Source organism: Macaca fascicularis, chromosome 12, assembly GCF_037993035.2.
Source record: "Macaca fascicularis isolate 582-1 chromosome 12, T2T-MFA8v1.1".
Lineage (NCBI taxonomy): Eukaryota > Metazoa > Chordata > Mammalia > Primates > Cercopithecidae > Macaca > Macaca fascicularis.
In genome coordinates, this window is record NC_088386.1 from 10,098,650 (window position 1) to 10,121,577 (window position 22,928).

Genomic DNA, 22,928 nt, shown 5'->3' on the forward strand with positions numbered 1-22,928 from the left:
GCAATAATATGGAAAGTTGAGAGACCAGTGGAGGAAAACCACATCAGACCATTTCAACATGAGCTGTTACTTCCCAGTGCATCACTCTTTGAGACTGTCCATGTGTCTATTCTTTTTGTAAGTAATTTTAGGTCTTCCATGTTTTATGAATGGTTTTCTTATAATTATATAAGATATGTAATTTTAAGTTTTAATAGCTTTGTCATTTTGAGTTAATATGGCAAATGTTGGTAAACTGTTTGAGATTTTTTTTGAGACAGGGTCTCACTCTGACGCCCAGGCTGGAGTGCAGTGGCGCGATCTCGGCTTACTGCAACCTCTGCCTCCCAGATTAAAGCAATTCTCTTGCCTCAGCCTCCCAAGTAGCTGAGATTACAGGCGTGCGCCACCATGCCCGGCTCGTATTTTTAGTAGATACTGGGTTTTACCATGTTGGCCAGGCTGGTCTCGAACTCCTGACCTCAAATGATCCACCTGCCTCAGCCTCCCAAATGCTGGGATTACAGGTGTGAACCACTGCGCCTGGCCTGAGAGTTTTGACATGAAGATTTTCTTTCTTTTTTTTTTTTCTTAGCAAAAAGATACTTGCTCTGTCACCCAGGGTGGAGTGTGGTGGTATGATCATGGCTTACTGCAGTCTTGACCTTCCACCTCAGCCTCCTGAGCAGCTGAGATTAGCCAGGTGTATGCCACCACCCTTGCCAATTTTTGTATTTTTTGTAGAGACAGGGCCCCACTATATTGCCCAGGCTGGTCTCAAACTCCTGGACTCAAGCAATCCTCCTGCCTCACCGTTCCAAAGTGCTGGGATTATAGGCATGAGCCACTGTGTCTGAGTAGTTATTTATTTATTTATTTTTTATTATATGTAATCCAATAGTGACTATCTTTTTTGTGTAGTTTCTCCTGTGTTATTCCCTTAGGATAAATTCAAAGAAGTGGGATTATTGAATTGAAGGGTATTTATGACTTTTTTTTTTTTTTTTTTAAAGAAGCAGAGTCTTGCTGTGTTGCCTAGTCTACTCGAACTCCTGGGCTCAATGATCCTCCCGCCTCAGCCTCCTGAGTAGCTGGGACTGTAGGTACACACCAGCACATCCAGCCTCATTTTTTTTTTTTTTTTTTTTTTTGAGACGGAGTCTCGCTGTGTCTCCCAGGCTGGAGTGCAGTGGCGTGATCTCGGCTCACTGCAAGCTCCGCCTCCTGGGTTCACGCCATTCTCCCGCCTCAGCCTCCCAAGTAGCTGAGACTACAGGCGCCCGCCACCATGCCCGGCTAGTTTTTTGTATTTTTAGTAGAGACGGGGTTTCACCATGTTAGCCAGGATAGTCTCGATCTCCTGACCTCGTGATCCACCTGCCTCGGCCTCCCAAAGTGCTGGGATTACAGGCTTGAGCCACCGCGCCCGGCCATCCAGCCTCATATTTATGACTTTTTTTTTAAATTTTATTTTTTATTTTTTATTTTTTTATTTTTTTGAGACGGAGTCTCGCTCTGTCGCCCAGGCTGGAGTGCAGTGGCCGGATCTCAGCTCACTGCAAGCTCCGCCTCCCGGGTTTACGCCATTCTCCTGCCTCAGCCTCCCGAGTAGCTGGGACTACAGGCGCCCGCCACCTCGCCCGGCTATTTTTTTTTTTTTTTTGTATTTTTTAGTAGAGACGGGGTTTCACCATGTTAGCCAGGATGGTCTCGATCTCCTGACCTTGCGATCCGCCCGTCCCGGCCTCCCAAAGTGCTGGGATTACAGGCTTGAGCCACCGTGCCCGGCCTATATTTATGACTTTTAATACGTATTGCCACTGGCTAACCAAAAATTCGTACCATTTAGTAATTTTCCCAGCAATCTAAGGATGTGCTAGTTTCACAAAAATGTTACCAACTTCTGTTGAATATAATTTAAGTATATTTTTGCTATTATATGAGGTGTAGCTGGTACATTATTTTTATTTTTCATTACTTTTTGTGTTTATTTTTAAAAAGAATAAGCAATCATGAGGGCTTTCAGTATGAAGAAACTGTATGAAACTCACATTGGGTATTACATGCGGGTGGTCTCTGTTACTTCCTTGGTTTCCAATCCTGTCTGGCATGACCAAAATTATTGCATTTCTTGATGGGCATAGAGGTGAATGCAGCCTTTGCTTTGTGGGACAGATTGTTGGAGTTAGACTGTCCACATCAGAATGTGATCTTACTACATTTTTGTGGCCTACTTTCTAGTGTTTCTTTAAACAGTTTTGTGCTAGGCTCCTGTGTAAAATATTTAGTAATCAGAATATCTGTGGGTGTGGGCAATACCTGTTTTTTTTTATTTTTTAACAGGTTCCCCAAGTGCTTCTGGGGCTATACAAGTTTGAAAGCATTCTCTGGGGAGTAAGTTTTAGCTAATTTTCTTCACTGACTGTGTTTTTCCTGTGGGTGGAGGCAGACTCTGTTACGAACAGTAGCCCAGACATGCCAACAGAGGCCTGTTGTATAGAGAGAATGAATTGTGTAGCAGTGCCTTCCTAAATGAAGAGTAGCTGGGTTCGTTCTTGGAACAATAAACCAGTCTTTCCTAAGAGAGTGGAACTGCATAAAAACAGCTCCTTCTCTGATGTTTCTCTGTGGTGCTGGTGGCTGTTTTATTTAAGTTCTGATAAGTCATAGTGTTCTCCCAACGCAAGCCATATCCTGCTCAGCCTTTGGTTGGCCGAAAGGTGGCACATAGACCTATTGTCACATGAGCAATTATCATGGGATAGAACACTCACCATTTGCCAGGCAGTTGGATGGGTGCTAGAGGTATACTTCTGCCAGTTCTTACAGTAACATTTAAAGGCAGGTGCTATTGTCATTTTATAATGAGAGAAAGCAGAGACTTAGAGAAGTTGAATAATTTGTTTGTTGTCACACACCTGCAGAATAGCAGAATTTGGCTTTCAAAATCTTCAGCATGCTTTTCATTTATCCCATTTTTTTTTTTTTTTTTTCCAGCTCAGGTAGTTCTTCCTTCGTGAAGGTCAGTGGGCTGCCTTGGGGAAAGGTCTGCTCCCACTATCTGGCAGCATCTGGAAACCACTCACTAGTCAGGAGGGATGTAGAGATGCAGACTTCCGACTAGGGTTTCCACGAGGATTAGATCAGTGACTGTACAGTTCTTTTTAGATTTGAGTTCCTGATATGAAATCTAACCTTAGACCTAATCCAGATAACTGGAGACCTGATAAAGTTTTTTTTCCTTTTAAGTGTTTTATTGTAATAAAATATACATAACATAAAATTGTCCATTTAAACCATTTTTTTGTATTATACTTTAAGTTCTAGGGTACATGTGCACAGTGTGCAGGCTTATTACATAGTTATACACGTGCTATGCTGGCCTGCTGTACCCATCAACCTGTCATTTCTATTAGGTATTTCTCCCAGTGCTCTCCCTCTCCCCGCCCCCTACCCGTGACAGGCCCCAGTGTGTGATGTTCCCCACCCTGTGTCCTAGTGTTCTCATTTTTCAGTTCCCGCCTATGAATGAGAATATGCGGTATTTGGTTTTTTGTTCTTGTGATAGTTTGCTCAGAATGATGGTTTCCAGCTTCATCCATGTTCCTGCAAAGGACGTGAACTCATCCTTTTTTATGGCTGCGTAGTATTCTATGGTGTATATGTGCCACATTTTCTTAATCCAGTCTATCATTGATGGACATTTAGGTTGGTTCCAAGTGTTTGCTGTTGTGAATAGTGCCACAGTAAACATACGTGTGCGTGTGTCTTTATAGTAGCATGATTTATAATCCTTTTTTTTTTTTTTTTGAGATGGAGTTTCCCTCTTGTTGCTAGGCTGGAGTGCCAAGGCACAATCTTGGCTCACCACAACCTCCGCCTCCTGCGTTCAAGTGATTCTGCTTCCTCAGCCTCCGGAGTTGCTGAGATTACAGGCATGTGCTGCCACGCCTGGCTAATTTTGTATTTTTTAGTAGAGACAGGGTTTCTCCATGTTGGCCAGGCTGGTCTTGAACTCCTGACCTCAGGTGATCTGCCTGCCTTATTCCCCTCCCAAAGTGTTGGCATTACAGGTGTGAGCCACTGCGCCTGGCCTAAACCATTATTAAGTAGCATTAATTCATTTATGCTGTTGTGCCACCATTGCTATAATCTGTTTCTAAGTCTTTTCCATCATCCCAAATGGAAACTCTGTAGCCATCAAGAAATTAACTGCCCATTCCTCTGTCTCCTAGCACCTGGTAACCTGTAATCTGCTTTCTGACTCAATGGATTTGCCTATTCTGGATATTTCATGTAAATGGAATCATACCATATTTTCCTTTTGTGACTGGCTTGTTTCATTTGCACAGTGTTTTTTTTTTTTTTTTTTTTTTTTTTTCTGAGACAGAGTCTCGCTCTGTCGCCCAGGCTGGAGTGCAGTGGCACAATCTCGGCTCACTGCAAGCTCTGCCTCCCGAGTTGACTCCATTCTCCTGCCTCAGCCTCCCGAGTAGCGGGGACTACAGGCGCCCACCACCATGCCCGGCTAATTTTTTGCATTTTTAGTAGAGATGAAGTTTCACTGTGTTAGCCAGGATGGTCTAGATCTCCTGACCTCATGATCCACCCGCCTCAGCCTCCCAAAGTGCTGGGATCACAGTCGTGAGCCACTGCACCCGTCCCCATTTGTGTAATGTTTTCAAGGTTTATCTGTGTCGTAGCATGTATCAGAACTCCATTCTTGGCTGGGCACGGTGGCTCATGCCTGTAATCCCAGCATTTGGGGAGGCCAAGGCGGGTGGATCACCTGAGGTCAGGAGTTCAAGACCAGCGTGACCAACATGGTGAAACCGTCTCTACTAAAAATACAAAAAGTTAGCTGGGTGTGGTGGTGCGTGCCTGTAATCCCAGCTACTTGGGAGGCTGAGGCAGGAGAATCGATTGAGCCTGGGAGGCGGAGGTTGCAGTGAGCCGAGATCGTGCCACTGCACTCCAGCCTGGGCAAAAAGAGCAAAACTCTGTCTCAAAAAAGAAAAAAAGAACACCATTCTTTTTTTTTATTGCTGAGTAATGTTCTAGTTTATGGATATGCCACATTTTGTTTATCCATTAATTTGTTGGTGAACGTTGGCTTGTTTCTGTTCTTTGGCTATTGTGAATAATGGTGCAGTGGACACTGTTGTACAATATCTGTTTCAATCTCTGTTTTCACTTCTTTTGGGTATATACCTTGGAGTGGAATTGTTGGGTCATTTGGGTGATTCTGTGTTGTAACTTTTTGGAGCAATTGCTGAACTGTTTTTTCACAGTGGCTGTACCATTTTACATTATGACTAGCTATGTACAAGGGTTCCAATTTCTCCACATTCTCACCAACACGTGTCATTTTCTGTGTTTTTTTATTTTAATTTTTTTTATAGCCATTCTGTAATATAAGTAGTATCTTATTTTGGTTTTGATTTTCATTTTTCTAATGACTAAGATGTTAGGCATCTTTTCATGTGTTTATTGGTCATTTGTATATCTTATTTGGAGAAATGTCTGTTCAAGTCTTATTTTTAAATTGAATTGTTTGAATTGTTTGCCTTTTTGTTTTTGAGTTTTACGATTGATTTATATCTTCTGGTTACAAGTGCTTTGTCAGATATATGATTTGCAAATATTTTCTCACACTGGGTAGGTTGTCTTTTCACTTTCTCGATAATGTCCTCTTTTGTTGCTTGTGTTATCTCCTTTTTTGTTTTTTTTAAAGTTACCTCTTACAGGAAGGATTTTTTTTTTCTTAAGAAAATTAAAAATTTTTTTTTTTTTTTTTTTTGAGACGGAGTCTCACGCTGTTGCCCAGGCTGGAGTGCAGTGGCGCGATCTCGGCTCACTGCAAGCTCCGCCTCCTGGGTTCACGCCATTCTCCTGCCTCAGCCTCCTGAGTAGCTAGGACTACAGGTGCCCGCCACCGCGCCCGGCTAATTTTTTGTATTTTTAGTAGAGACGGGGTTTCACTGTGGTCTCGATCTCCTGACCTTGTGATCCGCCCGCCTCGGCCTCCCAAAGTGCTGGGATTACAGGCTTGAGCCACCGCGCCCAGCCTAAAAATTTTTTTTTTTGAGATGGAATGTCACTCTGTCGCCCAGGCTGGAGTGCAGTGGCATGATCTCAGCTCATTACAACCTCCACCTCCTGGGTTCAAGCCATTTTCCTGCCTCAGCCTCCTGAGTAGCTGAGATTACAGGCATGCACCACCATTCCTGGCTAATTTTTGTATGTTTCATAGATACGGAGTTTCACTATGTTGGCCAGGCTGGTCTCAAACTCCTGACCTCAGGTGATCCACCTGCCTCGGCTTCCCAAAGTGCTGGGATTATAGGCGTGAGCCACCATGCCGGCCTAATTTTTTTTTAACCTTTGTGTTTATGTTAGCATATCTAAGAATTTATTGCCAAATTCAAAGTAATGAAGATTTATCCATATGTTTTCCTCTAAGATTTTATAATTTTAGCCCTCACTTTGAGATCCTTGATCCATTTTGATTTAATTTTTGTACATGGTGTGAGGTAGGGGTCTGACTTCATTTTTTTTTCATGTAGATAGCCCATTGTACTAGCACTATTTGTTGAAGACCAATATAAACGTTTTAATTACTTATTTTCTGTATCACTGAGTGGCATTTATAGTTTGCTTTGGGATTTTGACTTCATTTCCTATCCTCTCAACCTCCTCCTCTTTTCCTTATTTTCTTCCCTCAAAACACAAAATGTTTTGTGTGTGTTATTGTTTTGCTGCTTGATATATGAGGCACTTAATAAATAAGAATTCCCCTCCTTTCTTTTAACTTTGTGTAGTTAACTTTTAAATAGTTTGTGTCCCAAAAACAGATTGTAAGGACCTTCGGAGTAGGAGAGTATATGTTCTGTTTCTTTCTTTCTCAATTTCCTCTTCTCTTGAGGAGAGGACATCACTCTGGTGTCTAGTCTAGTACCATACAGGTGGTATGCTTAACCTATATTGACTGAATTGTGAAGCTGAACATAGATCTATGTGAATACATTTGGGGTAGTTGCAGAAAATCATTCTTAAAAAATTACTGGGGCCGGGCGCGGTGGCTCAAGCCTGTAATCCCAGCACTTTGGGAGGCCGAGACGGGCGGATCACTAGGTCAGGAGATCAAGACCATCCTGGCTAACACGGTGAAACCCCGTCTCTACTAAAAAATACAAAAAACTAGCCGGGCGAGGTGGCGGGCGCCTGTAGTCCCAGCTACTCAGGAGGCTGAGACAGGAGAATGGCCCGAACCCGGGAGGCGGAGCTTGCAGTGAGCTGAGATCCGGCCACTGCACTCCAGCCTGGGCGACAGAGCGAGACTCCGTCTCAAAAAAAAAAAAAAAAATTACTGGTCAGTGTATTAAAAAGTTCTTCAGAGTTTTTTACTCTGGTCCTTTTAAGTCATTTTCCCAAATGTAGGGATTGACAATAGTATCTTGGTCTTTCAAATGCCTTAGGACTTTTTTGTGTGTGTGACACGTGGTATTTGGGTAAGCTCTAGTTAGGTAGCACAATATAGGGCTCATTTTATGGATGTCTGAAATTTAAAAAAAAATTTATTATTATTATTGTTATTTTTTTGAAATGGAGTTTTGCTCTTGTTGCCCAGGCTGGAGTGCAATGGCGTGATCTTGGCTCACTGCAACCTCCGCCTCCTGGGTTCAAGTGATTCTCATGCCTCAGCCTCCTGAGTAGCTGGGATTACAGACATGAGCCACCTCATCCTGCTAATTTTGTATTTTTTTTAGTAGAGACAGGGTTTCACCATATTGGTCAGGCTGGTCTTGAACTCCTGACCTCAGGTGATCCACCTGCCTTGGCCTCCCAAAGTGTTGAGATTACAGGTGTGAGCCACTGTGCCCACCCTAAAATTTATTATTATTATTATTATTATTATTATTTGAAATGGAGTCTCACTCTGTCACCCAGGTTGGAGTGCAGTGGCGCAATCTTGGCCCACTGTAATCTCCACCCCCCGGGTTCAAGCAGTTCTTCCTCAGCCTCCTGAGTAGCTGGGATTACAGGTGCCTGTGCTGTGCCTGGCTAATTTTTGTATTTTTAGTAGATACAGGGTTTCGCCATCTTGACCAGGCTCGTCTTGAACTCCTGACCTTGTGATCCACCTGCCTTAGCCTCCCAAAGTGCTGGGATTACAGGCATGAGCCACCGCGCCTGGCCTCAAAAATTTATTATTTTTTTAGAGACAAGGTCTCATTATATTGCTCAGGCTGATCTCAAACTCCTGGGCTCAAGCAGTCTGCCCGCCTGTGCCTCCCAAGGGGTTGGGATTATAGGCATGAGCCACTGCACCTAGCCTGAAAATTTGTTAACTATTTATTTAAGATTCTGGTAACTGAATTTTGAATTGAGAATATACTTATTTTAGAGGTTATTTTGTATGTCTAGATCTTGCTTTTTCATTTTTGACAAATACTCTTAGTTTCAAAAATTATTTTGAGTTTGAGCAATGAGTATGTATTACTTTTCTAACAAAAAATTAAAATAAACAGCCTTAGAAAATTCTTGTCTAGAAATTCCAAAAGTTAACTAGTGAAGTCTCTGATCTTTCTCTCCGAATCTGTGTTATCATAGTTCCCTCCATCACTCTTTAGTGTTCGGTAGTGGCTAATGTTACTTGCCCTAAGAGATCAGACCTCCCTGGGGAGTCCATTTTGTAATCTACAGTCCAGATGTCAAAGAAGGGAAAGATTCCGCTTGAAGGTTGGCCTTTGCTTTTTGTTTTCCAGTAAATTTTGACTCTTAAGTAGGTATTTCTTATTATCTTGTTATGTAAACACTTTTATTATTTGAGGTGTTGGTTATTCATCTGTTGTCTTTTTTAGAAGCTATTTATTATTAACAGTGGAAACAAAGGAAGGAATTATTGTATTCTCTTTAATTCCAAGCAACATAACAACATCAGAGAGGCCAGAGCAAATACAGTATTTCATATGCTTTCCAGATAATTGTCAATCAACAGAGGGATTTCTCCCTTCCCTCCCCTCCCCTTCCCCATTTCCCCTTTCCTTTCCTCTTTCCTTTCCTCTCCTTTCTCCTTTCTTTTATTTTCCTTTCCTTTCCTTTCCTCTCCTTTCTCCTTTCTCATTTCTCCTTTCCTTTCCTTTCCTTTCCCCTTTCCTTTCCCCTTTCCTTTCCTTTCCTTTCCTTTCCTTTCCTTTCCTTTCCTTTCCTTTTCCCTTTCCTTTCCCCTTTCCCTTCCTTTCCTTTCCTTTCCTTTCCTTTCCTTTCCTTTCCTTTCCTTACCTTTCCCCTTTCCTTTCCTTCCTTTTCCTTTTCCTTTCCTTTTCCTTTTTCTTTCCTTTCCTTCTCAGATACAATCTCACTTTGTTGCCCACGTTGGAGTGCAGTGTGGTGTGATCATAGCTCACTGCTGCCTGGAACTCCTGGCTCCAAGTGATCCTCCCTCCTCGGCCTCCTGAAGTGCTGAGATTGGATTGTAGGAGTGAGCCACAGTGCCTAGCTCTCTAAGAGAGTGATTTAACAAGAGTTTAAACCCACTTAGTAGGAAGCATGATTTTTGCCAGGGAGAGTAGGAAGGAGGGATGCAAACTTTTTTACTACCTCTATCCTTCTTTATGGAGAAGTTGGACTGGTGTGTATCTGAATCTATAGCTATTGCTATACTTTTGTGCATATATTTTGTCTAAAACGTTTGACAGAAGAGGCATTCTTTTTATTTAATAAATTACCCTCCAGACATGGGACCCTATTCTGAGGAAGGTAGCCCTCTAAAAAATGCCCTCAGTGTGAGCTGTCTGGACTTACTGCTGATTGAGCGTACCTGTTGGCAGTGATTGGTGTGCCAGGCAGATTTCTTGTGATCTGTGACTGTGTTTCTAAAGTAAACATAGTGGGGAAAGCTTGCCATTCTGTCTTTCTTTTCAGAACATGCAGTAGATTTCTGAAGTGGCCAAAAGAGAATTTGTTTGGACAGAGGGACAGTATTTAGTTTAATTGTAGAGTTACTGATTTTATGGAGTCATGAAAGAATGACTAAGCACTGGGAGATTAGGAACGTCTCATTGTAATCATCTGGTTACTAGACCTCTTTTGGGGTGGGGTAGGGAGACTGGAGGTGATGCAGAAAGGCTGTACACAAGGCATTAATGAGAAATGGACCTAAAAACAGAGAGTCTTTAATGAAACTGCTGACATTAAAATAAGAGCATTATTCTAGGGTATATCCTAGGTAATTACTAGAGATTGAACAAACTGTATAACTTGATCAAAATCTTCATTCAACAAACTTTGCTGTTATGCTTAAGGGCAGAGAGAAAGGCTGTTAAGCCTTGTTTCCAAGGAGCTCCATGCCTTAGAGGGAAGGCAGACGAGTAATGGTTATTATTCTGTGTATTAAGCGTGCTACTATGGGAAAACTGAAGAGGGATGGGATCCTAATCTGGGGCTGGGGAAAGAGATGTGGCCTCTTCCTGTTTTGGCCTGAAGGATGTGAGGCCGTGAGTCAGGTGCACACTCTCCTGGTGGGGTACTCTGGGGTCTGTTTCGTTGTCTTCCATTTTTGAGAGAGCAGTGTTGGCTGGGGACCTAGCTTGTCACCATAAGACAAGGAGATTGACTTTTGGCTATAGTAATGTCATGGTCTCATTTTGAGAAGTGGCCGCAGATAAGAGGCAAGAAAGCACTCTTGCTGAGAGAAGAAGGCTGTTTGAAACTAATGTGTTGTAGAGAGTCCTAAATATTGATGAAATCAGGACTCTAGTATTTTCAGATCCTTACTTGAATTATAAACTGGTCAGTGATTCAGTTTTGGAATTTGCAGGGCAGGGGTTAGACATTGTTCTTTTAGGAAACTTGTTGCTGTTGTGTTTGCTTCTGAATAGTGATGGCATTATTATTTTGAATTGTAGTTACAAGTTTATTATGTGCATTATTGAACATAGAAGTTTTAAGAAGGTATCTAAGGGATATACTTGTTTCTCTTTTTATTATGAGTGAATGTAAATGTATTATAGTTATATGAGAATTCGCTTCATCTTGCTCAAATTATCCAGAAGTGAGAAATAGGACTATTAGTTAAATGCATGAAATTTTAATATTATAGCTGTAGCCCAGGCTGGAGTGCAGTGACACCATCTCGGCTCACTGCAAGCTCTACCTCCCGGGTTCACGCCATTCTCCTGCCTCAGCCTCCCCAGTAGCTGGGACTGCAGGCGCCCACCACCGCGCCTGGCTAATTTTTTTGTATTTTTAGTAGAGACGGGGTTTCACCGTGTTAGCCAGGATGGTCTCGATCTCCTGACCTCGTGATCTGCCCGTCTTGGCCTCCCAAAGTGCTGGGATTACAGGCGTGAGCCACCACGCCTGGCCAACCAATGTTATTAATTATATTCATGAAAAAAAAAAAGCCCATATATATATATATACACACCCATACATATATACATATATGCACACATACCTCCCTCCATTTTTGTACAGATCATGGCTGATTATAGACTACTTTTGCATTTTGCTTTTTCTTTTCCTTTTTTTGGGACGGAGTGTCACTCTTGTTGCCCAGGCTGGAGTGCAATGGCATGATCTCGGCTCACTGCAACCTCCATCTCCCAGGTTCAAGTGATTCTTCTGCCTCAGCCTCCCAAGTAGCTAGGATTACAGGCATGTGCCACCATGCCTGGCTAATTTTGTATTTTTAGTAGAGATGGGGTTTCTCCATGTTGGTCAGGCTGGTCTTGAAATCCTGACCTCAGGTGATCCGCCCACCTTGGCCTCCCAAAGTGTTGGGTTTACAGGCATTAGCCACCGTGCCCAGCCGCATTTTGCTTTTTTGAAACTTAGTATATCTTGGAAATCATTCTACGTCAGTACATTAAAGACTTCCTCCTTTTTTTTTAATGAATAGTATGACTGAATAGTATGCTGTTGCATGGCATATCATGATTTCCTGAGTCCTCTATTGATGAACATTTAGTTTTATCTAATCTTTTGCTTTTATAAACAATGCTGCAAAGAATAATTCTATAATATATTATTTTTGCACATATAGGAATAAATTCCCAGAAGTTCGACATTTTGGGTTAAAAGTTATGTGCCTTAACATTGATATAAATAGATGTTAGATATTCCCAGATTATTCACCTTGGAAGTTTTAATGAAATTCAGTGTGCAATATAGATACGTTTTTGTTTGTTTGTTTGTTTTTTGAGACAAAGCTCTATCGCCCAGGCTAGAGTACAGTGGCACCATCCTGGCTCACTGTAACCTCTGCCTCCTGGGCTCAAACCATTCCCCCATCTCAGCCTCCCAGGTAGGTGGGACTACAAGTGCATACTACCATGCCTGGCTGATTTTAATATTGTTTATTTTATTTATTTATTTAATTTAATTTTATTTGTTTTGAGATGGGATCTTCCTCTGTTGCCTGGGCTGGAGTGCAGTGTCGTGATCTCGGCTCACTGCAGCCTCCGCCTCCAGGGTTCAAACAGTTCTCCCACCTCAGCCTCCCGAGTAGCTGGGATTACATGGGCACGCCACCACACCTGGCTAATTTTTGCATTTTTACTAGAGACAAGGTTTCACCATGTTGACCAGCCTGGTCTGTAACTGTTGACCTCAGGTGATCCACCCGCCTCGGCCTCCCAAAGTGCTGAGATTACAGGTGTGAGCCACTGTGCCCGGCCTGATTTTTGTATTTTTTGTAGAGCTGGGGTCTCAGTGTGTAGCCCAGGCTATTCTCAAACTCATCAGCTCAAGTGATCCTCCCACCTTGGCCTCCCAAAGTGCTGGGATTACAGGTGTGAGCCACTGTGCCCGGCCTGCGATATGTATTTTAAAAATACATTTAAAAAATGTAATTTCAGGTCTGGCGTAGTGACTCATGCCTGTAATCCCAGCACTTTGGGAGGTTGAGGTGGGCAGATCACGCGGTCAAGAGATTGAGACCATCCTGGCTAACATGGTGAAACCCCGTCTCTACTAAAAATACAAAAATTATCTGGGCCTGGTGGCATGTGGCTGTAGTCCTAGCTACTTGGGAGGCTGAGGCAGGAGAATTGCTTGAACCCAGGAGGCGGAAGTTTCAGTAAGCCAAGATCGCAGCACTGCACTCCAGCCTGTGACAGAGCAAGACTCCATCTCAAAAAAAGTGAATAAATAAATAAATAATTTCAAAATGGTGCAGAAACATGTCATGTGTCATTTTTTGAGTGAAAACATGACCATAGTTCAGTGATCAAAGGCAAATTGGTCACTCTTCTCATTTCTTTCTTTTTTTTTGAGACATAGTTTCACTCTTATTGCCCAGGCTGGAGTGCAGTGGCAAGACTCAGCTCACTGCAACCTCTGCCTCCCGGGTTCAAGCGATTCTCCTGCCTCAGCCTCTTGAGTTGCTGGGATTACAGGCATCCACCACCATGCCTGGCTAATGTTTTTTATTTTTAGTAGAGACAGGGTTTCACCATGTTGGCCAGGCTGGTCTCAAACTCCTGACCTCAGGCAACCCACCCGCCTCGACCTCCCAAAGTGCTGGGATTATAGGCGTGAGCCACCTCGCCCGGCCTCTTCTCATTTCTTGTTTGCTTTTCTGTTTTGACTTGGCAAGAATTTTGTGACTGGACGAGGCAGGAATAAGTTTTGTTTCCTTGTAGGTGTTACCAATACTGCCTTCTAGAGATGAGTACTAGATACAGAAGATTTACTGAATAATTGCTTCTGTGTGTGTGTGTACGTGTGTGCACGTGTGTTTCTTTCTAATATGGTGATCTACCAAACTTTCTGTGGTTTTCAATACTTGTAGTAATGGATGATGATTGTGATATCAGGATTACAATTTGATTTAACTTTAAAAACAACTTTCTGGTATTTATTGGATAGATTATGATTTAACTAAAAAGAATAGGAATAGAGGCTGGGCGCAGTGGCTCATGCTTGTAATCCCAGCACTTTGGGAGGTGGAGGCGGATGGATCACTTGAGGTCAGGAGTTCGAGACCAGCCTGGCGAACATGGTGAAACCCTGTCTCTACTAAAAATGTAAAGTTAGCTGGGCATAGTAGTGTGCACCTGTAATCCCAGCTACTCAGGAGGCTGAGGCAGGAGAATAGCTTGAACCTGGGAGGCGAAGGTTGCGGTGAGCCGAGATCATGTCACTGCAGTCCAGCCTGGGTGACAAGAGGGAAAACACAGTATTAACATTTTGGTGTGTTCCCTTCCATATGTTTTCTATGCATGATGCATATAAATAAATACTTTTTAATTTTTTTTTTTTTTTTTTGAGATGGGGTTTCGCTCGTCACTCAGGCTAGAGTGCAGTGCCGCAGTCTTGGCTCACTGCAACCTCTGCCTGCTGGGTTCAAGTGATTCTCCTGCCTCAGTCTCTCAAGTACCTGGGATTACAGGTGCCCGCCACCACGCCCAGCTAATTTTTGTATTTTTAGTAGAGACGGGGTTTCACCATTTTGGCCAGGCTGGTCTCAGTTTCCTGACCTGAGGTGATCCTCTGGCCTCGGCCACCGAAAGTGCTGGGATTACAGCCGTGAGCCACCGCTCCTGGCCTAGTTTGCGTTTCTAATTGTTTTCTGGGTTGCTTTTTTCACTACAATGATTGCAGATATCTTTACAGACCAATAAGAACAGATTTTTTATTTATTTTTATTTATTTATTTATTTATTTATTTATTTATTTTTTGAGACGGAGTCTCACTCTGTCACCCAGGCTGGAGTGCAGTGGTGCGATCTTGGCTCACTGCAAGCTCCGCCTCTTGGGTTCATACCATTCTCCTGCGTCAGCCTCCTGAGTAGCTGGGAATACAGGTGCCCACCACCACACCCGGCTAATTTTTTGTATTTTTAGTAGAGACGGGGTTTCACAGTGTTAGCCAGGATGGTCTCAATCTCCTGATCTCATGATCCGCCCCCCTCTGCCTCCCAAAGTACTGGGATTACAGGCTGAGCCACTGCGCCTGGCAAGAACAGATTTTTTATTATCATTCTTGGTAACTGCATGGTTTGCTGTTGTTTGGATGTCCTGTAATTTATTTCCCAATTCCCTATTCATTAACATTTAGGATTATTTCATTTAAAAAGGATGACCAAAATAAAGAAAGAAAAAAAAGAATTAAAAGAAAGGATGACCAGCTGCAGTGAACAACTTGATATGTTCAGTTTAGTATACCTTTTTTTTTTTTTGAGATGGAGTCTCGCTCTGTCAGGAGCCATGGCACCCAGCCCATTTTAGCATACTTGATAAATTATTTCCTTAGATGCATTCTTAGATTTGGACTGGTTGGATCAAGAGATGTTGCCAAATTGTCCTATATATTATTACTTTTTATTTTCATCAGCGGTACATTAAATTGTTTATTTGATTATATTCAATTACATTCCTTTTTTTTTGAGACAGGAGTTTTGTTCTGTCACCCAGGCTGGAGTGCAGTGGTGTGATCTTGACTCTGCAACCTCTGCCTCCCTAGTTCAAGCGATTCTCGTGCCACAGCATCGGGAGTAGCTGGGATGACAGGCATGCGCCACCACACCTGGCTAATATTTTTGTGTTTTTAGTAGAGACGGGGTTTCACGATGTTGGCAAGGCTGGTCTCGAATTCCTCACCTCAAGTGATCCACGCACCTCAGGCTTCCAAAGTGCTGGGATTACAGGTGTAAGCCATCGTGCCTGGCCTCAATTACATTCTTAAGTGACCGTTTTTGAAAATGCAGGACTAGAGTGATGGTTAGGTCTTTTGATATTTTAAGGAAAACCATGTTAATGTTGAATAGGAATAAGTTTATGTTGGAAAAATATTGAGGCAATCACAACTCATTTTGAAAACCGAGCTGCTGTATGTAGTACAACCCAGTTTATACTAACATTGTTAAGGCACAGCTCTCTTTTTGCACTTTTCTTTTGGAATTTATTTTTTGTAAGTCCATAAAACATAACTATAAAAATTTCATTTTAGTAAAAGCAGTGTCTTTCTATAGCTTATCTGAGAAATATAGCAAATTTTTGTTAGGTATAAGCTTAGTAAAGTACAGACTTAAAAGTATATGAGCTTGAAATATGATTGAATAGTGGTAGACAGGGTATGAAATTTCACAGTATTTCATAGTATATGAAATTGTATACAGTGTATAAAATTGCTTATTTTATAGTATATGAAATTATCTTTTCAGTAGCCTTTGTCATTGCTCAGGTGACGTTCCACATTATTTTTCCCTGACAGGTCACTTAAATTGCATTGAAAGGGTTTGAAGTAACATAAGAAGATCTAAATTGTCAATGAATAAATGAATCTCTAAAGCCCAAAATGAAGTTCTCTTTCTTTAGCAGACACAGAGTTCCTTATCTTTGAAGGTTGTCTATGACTCTGCACATTTTCCTTGTCCATCAGATTCGTACTGAGGAGTATGAATCTTGCCTAAGCAAGGTAAATATGCTTGGATGGTGAGGGACAATAAGCAAGGCCTGCATTCTCATGCTCAGGTGCACCTAAAATGTAGCTTTATCTAGTAGTGCCCTTGTATTTGTTTCACTGTTGTAGCCTTTCTTTTATCCATGTTTGCTAAGGAATTACAAAAGTAGAGCCTTGCAGGAAAGCATCTTGATATACTGTGGTGGAATAGATTATTTACTTGTCTCTCTCTCTGCAGTGAACATGGAGCTTGTCGAGGGCAGTGCCTGGCAGATTGCCTGGTACATTAGGTACTCCATGAACTTAGGAAACTGGGACCAAGAGCCTTTTCATTTCATGTCTGTCTTTCCACTTTTTTCTTCTTTTGTTTTCTTTAACTACTTATTTTGAAATAATTATAGATTCATAAGCAGTTGCAAAAAATGTACGGGAGTTCATGTTTACCCTTCACCCAGTTTCCCCCAATGGTTACGCATATTTTGTTGTTTCTCCTCTTTTTCTTTCCGTACGTTTTCCTAGTTTTCCTCTCTTTTTCCTATTTTTGATCATGCTTTTGGCTCACCATTGGCATCTATGGGACGTCCTGAACTCTCTGAACTAAATGTTGCCGATTACTGTCCTAAGCTACTTATGGGAATGCATGTGATGGTTCTTTCTCTTCATTTATTCTTTGTGGATCACTTGCTCAGTATGTGGTGCTGGGCCAGGTACTAGTTGTTCCTCTATATTCAAGCTTTTTGGCTCTTATTTTGAGAACATTAAATATGGTGCATATATCTTTCTTTTGTAGGTCTTTTTCCTAAATGATATGTATGTCTAAAGTACTCAGAGATGTGTGTCTGTTTTTGGTGAGAAGAAGGAGCTGCATTTTGGTGAAAATAGCTCTGGATTTTGAGTTAGAAAGCAAAATTCAAATCTTGGTTCTGGCCAGGCGTGGTGGCTTACATCTGTAATCCCAGTGTTTTGGGAGGCCAGAGTGGGAGAATCACTTGAGGCCAGGAGTTCGAGACCAGCATGGGCAACATAGGAAGACCACATCTCTCTAAAACAAAACAAAACAAAAAAGGAATCGAAATCCTGGTTCTGTTTCATACTTGCTGTGTTACCCCAGAAGTCACTTTGCTTCTGAATCTTTTCTTCTCTGTAAAATAGGCATTATAATTATAATCTGACAGATTTTGTAGGGGATAGAGAAAGTAGCATTTGTATGATCACTCAACAAATTGGAAGGTACTGCTTCAAATATGAAGTAGCTATGCTTATTTTATTGATGAAATGAAAGGCAAGTTTTAAACTATTGGTGTATTAATTATTAATAGCTTGACTTCTTTATTCGGTAACGCAGAAAGACTTCTCTTGTTTTTTTAAATCCTCATCCTTCTTACACCTTCTGTCTTCACATTAAATACCCAGGACTTTAGGAGTTTTGTTTTTTTTCAACTGGGTATAACCTAGCTCCCTTGGGAAATTTGGGATGGCCATGTCAGCTGTCATACTATATCAAATGACATATCAGATTTCTCTTCTCTCTCTTTTTTTTTTTTTTTTTTTTTGAGATAGAGTCTTGCTCTGTCACCAGACTGGAATGCAGTGGTGCCATCTCAGCTCACTGCAGCCTCTGCCTCCCGGGTTGAAGCGATTCTCTTGCCTCAGCCTCCTGAGTAACTGGGACTGTAGGCACTGCCACCACGCCCAGCTAATTTTTGTATTTTTAGTAGAGATGAGGTTTCACCATGTTGGCCAGGATGATCTTCCCGCCTTGGCCTCCCAAAGTGCTAGGATTACAGTTGTGAGCCACCGGGCCTGGCCTGTTCTCTTACTTTCTTATTCACCTAAGTCTGGGGATTTTTCTGTTTCGTGAACCTCTTAGAAAATCTGTCAAGCAGGCTGGGCGCGGTGGCTCACGCCTGTAATGCTAGCACTTTGGGAGGCTGAGGCGGGCGGATCACCTGAGATCAGGAGTTCAAGACCAGCCTGGCCAACATGGTGAAACTCTGTCTCTACTGAAAATACAAAAATTAACCAGGCCTGGTGGTGGGTGTGTGTAATCCTAGCTACTTGGGAGGCTGAGGCAGGAGAATCGCTTGAACCTGGGAGGCGGGGGTTGTCGTGAGCCGAGATTGTGCCACTGCACTCCAGCCTGGATGACAGTGCGAGACTCCCTCTCAAAAAAAAAAAAAAAAAGAAAGAAAATCTCTCAAGCCAGCATATGTGCTCCTTTGTGCTTAGCTTTTTAGTGGATTTCACTGTTAGAAACCAACTATTCATGTGTTACCAGAAACATTTTTATTTTTGAAGGGAGACTTTCTTTTTATTTGTATATGCACATGGAGTACTTAGTATAGAAAGTCATAAAATGAAAATTTTAAAATTGAAATAATTGAGAATTTTTTTTTTTTGTTTGTAAACCTGATCTAGATACAGGCAAACTTTTAAATCATTAAGGTACAAACATTTATAGAACACCCCTTCCAATAATAGTAGGATACACATTGTTCTGAAATACATATGGAACATTTCAGGATAGACCATATGTTATGCCATAAAACAAACCTCAATTAATTTAAAGGATGGAAATCATACTATGTTCTCTGACCATAATGAAATGAAATTAGATATCAATAACAGAAGGAAATTTGGGAAATTCAGAATATGTGAAAATTAAACTACACAAACTGAAATCACCAATGATTCAAAGAAAAAGCCACAGGAAAATTGGAAAATACTCTGAGATGAAGACAAAATATATCATATCATGATGATGATGGTTGCAAACAATGTGAATGTACTTTATACCACCGAATTAATTGTATGTTTAAAAATAGTTAAAATGGCAAATCTTTTTTTTTTTTTTTTTTTTTTTTTGAGATGGAGTCTCGCTCTGTCGCCCAGGCTGGAGTGCAGTGGCCGAATCTCAGCTCACTGCAAGCTCCGCCTCCCGGGTTCACGCCATTCTCCTGCCTCAGCCTCCCGAGTAGCTGGGACTACAGGCGCCCGCCACTGCGCCCGGCTAGTTTTTTTTTTGTATGTTTTAGTAGAGACGGGGTTTCACCATGTTAGCCAGGATGGTCTCGATCTCCTGACCTCGTGATCCGCCCGCCTCGGCCTCCCAAAGTGCTGGGATTACAGGCTTGAGCCACTGCGCCCGGCCTAAAATGGCAAATCTTATGTATGTTTTGCCACAATTGAAAAAACAAAAACAAACAAAAAAACCCTGGGCTGGGTGCGGTGGCTCATATCTGTAATCCCAGCACTTTGGGAGGCCAAGGCAGGTGGATCACCTGAGGTCAGGAGTTCAAGACCAGCCTGGCCAACATGGCGAAACCCCATTCTACTAAAAATACAAAAAATTAGCTGGGCTGGGCGTGGTGGTGGGTGCCTATAATCCCAGCTACTTGGGAGGCTGAGGCAGGAGAATAGCTTGGACCCAGGAGGTGGAGGTTGCAGTGAGCCCAGATCACATGACTGCCCACTGCATTCCAGTCTGGGTGGCAGAGTGACACTCCATCTCAAAAAACAACAACAAGAGGAAAAAAAACCCTGCCACTCGTTTTTCAACAATGAATGTTTATTGAGGGCCTACTGTGCTTCATGCAAAAAACAAAGCAATGTATCATAAGCTAGGGGATACAGCAAAAGCATTTCCCAGAGGGAAATTTATAGCTATAAACGCTTGAATTAAGAAAAGAAGAAAGATGTCAAATCTTCCACCTTAAGAAACTAATAAAAGAAGAACACACTAAATCCAAAGCAAGCAGAAGGAATATAATAATAAAAACTGGAATAGAAATAAATGAAATAGAGGGAAAAAAAAGTAGGGAAAATCAAACCAAAAATAGGTTCTGTGCAAAGATCAACAAAATGGACAAACCTTGAGCTAGATTAATAAATTAATAAAATGAGGAACGAAAGAAAGGACATCACTACTGACCTTACATGGAAATTAAAAAAGATTATAAGGAGATACTAGGAACCATTTTATGCCAACAAGTTAGATAACACATATGAGATGTATGCAGTCTTTGAAAGACGCTACTGAAATTGACTCGAAAAGAAATAAAGTCTTTTTTGTTTGTTTGAGATGGAGTCTTGCTCTGTCACTCAGGGTGGAGTGCAGTGGTACAATGGTGGCTCACTGCAGCGTTTGCCTCCTGGGTTCAAGCAATTCTCCTGCCTCAACCTCCCCAAAAATAGAAAATCTGAATAGACCAATAAAGTAAATAGATTGAATTAACAATAAAAAAGCCCCTCCCAAAAAAGCTTGGGTCCAGATAACTTCGCATTTTGTGATTCCACCAAATATTTAAAGAAGAATCAACACAAATTCTTCACACGCTCTTTCAAAATAAAGAAGAGGTGTTACTTTCCAGTTTATCCTGTGTGGACATTATTAGGCTGATACTAAAACCAGGCAAAGACATCAGAAGACAAGAAAACTACAGAACAGTATTCTTTATGGATGTAGGTGTAAAATACCTCAACAAAATACTTGCAAACTGAATATAGCAACATATCAGAAGAATTCTATACTGTAACCGAGTGGGAATTATCCCAGGAATGCAAAGTTGGCTTAATATCTGTAAATTAATGTAACATGCCATGTAATAGAATAAAGGGCAAGACCAACATGAACATCTCAATAGCGGCAGGAAAAACATTTGATTAAATCCAACATTGTTTCATGATAAAAAACATTCAACAAATTAGAAATGGAAGGGAACTTCCTCAGTGTGATAAACCATCTGTGAAAACCTACAGCTAATATCATACTTAATGATAAGACAGAATGCTGTCCTAAGATTAGGAACAAGACATATAGTCATTATAATTTTTAAAAATTTATATATATAGAGATTTTTTTTTGAAGGAAAATTTGTATTTTAATTATTTTTATGTACAGAAAACTCAACAGTGTACATTTAACGCAGCTTAGTGGCAAGTTCTTTAGCCTTTGCCTTTTCGAGCTTGGCGATACGAGCCACAGACTTGGGACCCAGGACATTGCTGCCCCAGTGACGGCGGATCTCATCGTATCTGTCGTTGTAATTGGTCCTGATAGCTTCCACCAGCTTAGCCAAAGCGCCTTTGTCTTCCGAGTTCACCTGTGTGAAGGCGACAGTGGTGCAGGTCTTCCTGTGGACTAGACGGCCCAGTCTGGCCTTCCCCTTGATAATGCAGTAAGGGACCCCCATTTTACGACACAGGGCAGGCAAGAAGACAACCAGCTCTCTGGGATCCACGTCATGTGCAATCATCACCAGCTGAGCCTTCTTGTTCTCCACCAAGGTGGTGACGGTGTTAACTCCTGCTCGAAGGACAGGTGGTCTCTTAGTGGGGACGTCCCCTTTGCCAGCAGCTTTCTTCTCGGCCCGGGCCAACAGCCTCTGCTTCTTCTCTTGCTTTGTCTCTGGTCTGTACTTGTGGGCCAGCTTAAGCAGCTGAGTAGCTATCTGGCGGTCCAGGGCCTGGGTGAACTGGTTAATAGCAGGAGGCACTTTCAGCCGCTTATAGAAGATGGCTCTCTGCCGCTGCAACCTGATATAGCGAGGCCATTTCACAAAGCGGGTGAGGTCTCTTTTGGGCTGGATGTCCTGTCCAGTGCCGAAATTCTTAGGCCTTTTCTCAAACAGGGGATTCACCACTTTCTTGGCCTCCTGCTTCTTCACGACAGCAGGGGCTGGAGCCACCTTCTTTCCCTTGGCCTTCTTTCCTTTCGGCATCTTGGGTAGCGGGAGGAGAGCTAGAGATATTTTTTATATAGATGGGGTTTTACTATGTTGCCCAGGCTGATCTCGAACTCCTGAGCTTAAGTGATCCACCCACCTCAGCCTCCCAAAGTGCTGGGATTATAGGTGTGAGCCACTGTGCCTGACCAAGACAGGTATAGTCTCTTTGACACTTAGCTTTAACATTGTATTGGAGGTTCTAGCCAAGACAATTAGGGAAGAAAAAGAAAGAAAAGGCATTCATATTGGAAAGGAAGTAAGATAATCTCTATTTGCAGATGGCATGATCTTGTATATAAAACATCTTAAGGAATGCACTATAAAATTGTTATAAGCTCCTCAAAGTTTCAGAATACAGGATCAATATACAGAAAGTAATTTTATTGTTATACATTTACAATGAATAATTCAAAAATGAAACCAAGGAAACAATTCCATTCACAATAGTGTCAAAAAGAATAAAACATTTGGGAATAAAGTTAACAAAAGAAGTGCAGAACTTACATTCCTTTTTTTTTTTTTTTTTTGAGACGGTGTCACTCTTGTTGCCCATGCTTAAGTGCAGTAGCACAGTATCAGCTCACTACAAATTCTGCCTCCTGGGCTCAAGTGATCCTCCCACCTCAGCCTTCTGAGTAGTTGATACCAAAGGCGTATACCATCACACCTGGCTAATTTTTGTTTTTTTTAGAGACTAGGTTTCTCCATGTTGCCTGGGTTGGTCTCAAACTCCTGAATTCAAGCAATCCACCTGCCTCGACCTCCCAAAGTGCTGGAATTACAGGTGTAAGCCACTGTGCCTGGCCAGAACT

At 41.9% G+C, this 22,928-nt stretch overlaps 1 protein-coding gene and 1 pseudogene across 27 annotated transcripts in view; one reads left to right on the forward strand and one right to left on the reverse strand.

Moving 5' to 3' along the window:
• CLASP1 (cytoplasmic linker associated protein 1) overlaps positions 1 to 22,928 on the forward strand; it is a 309,768-nt gene that overhangs the window by 6,851 nt on the left and 279,989 nt on the right. The window lies entirely within an intron of this gene.
• LOC102123917 (large ribosomal subunit protein eL8 pseudogene) lies at positions 21,245 to 22,131 on the reverse strand (annotated as a pseudogene).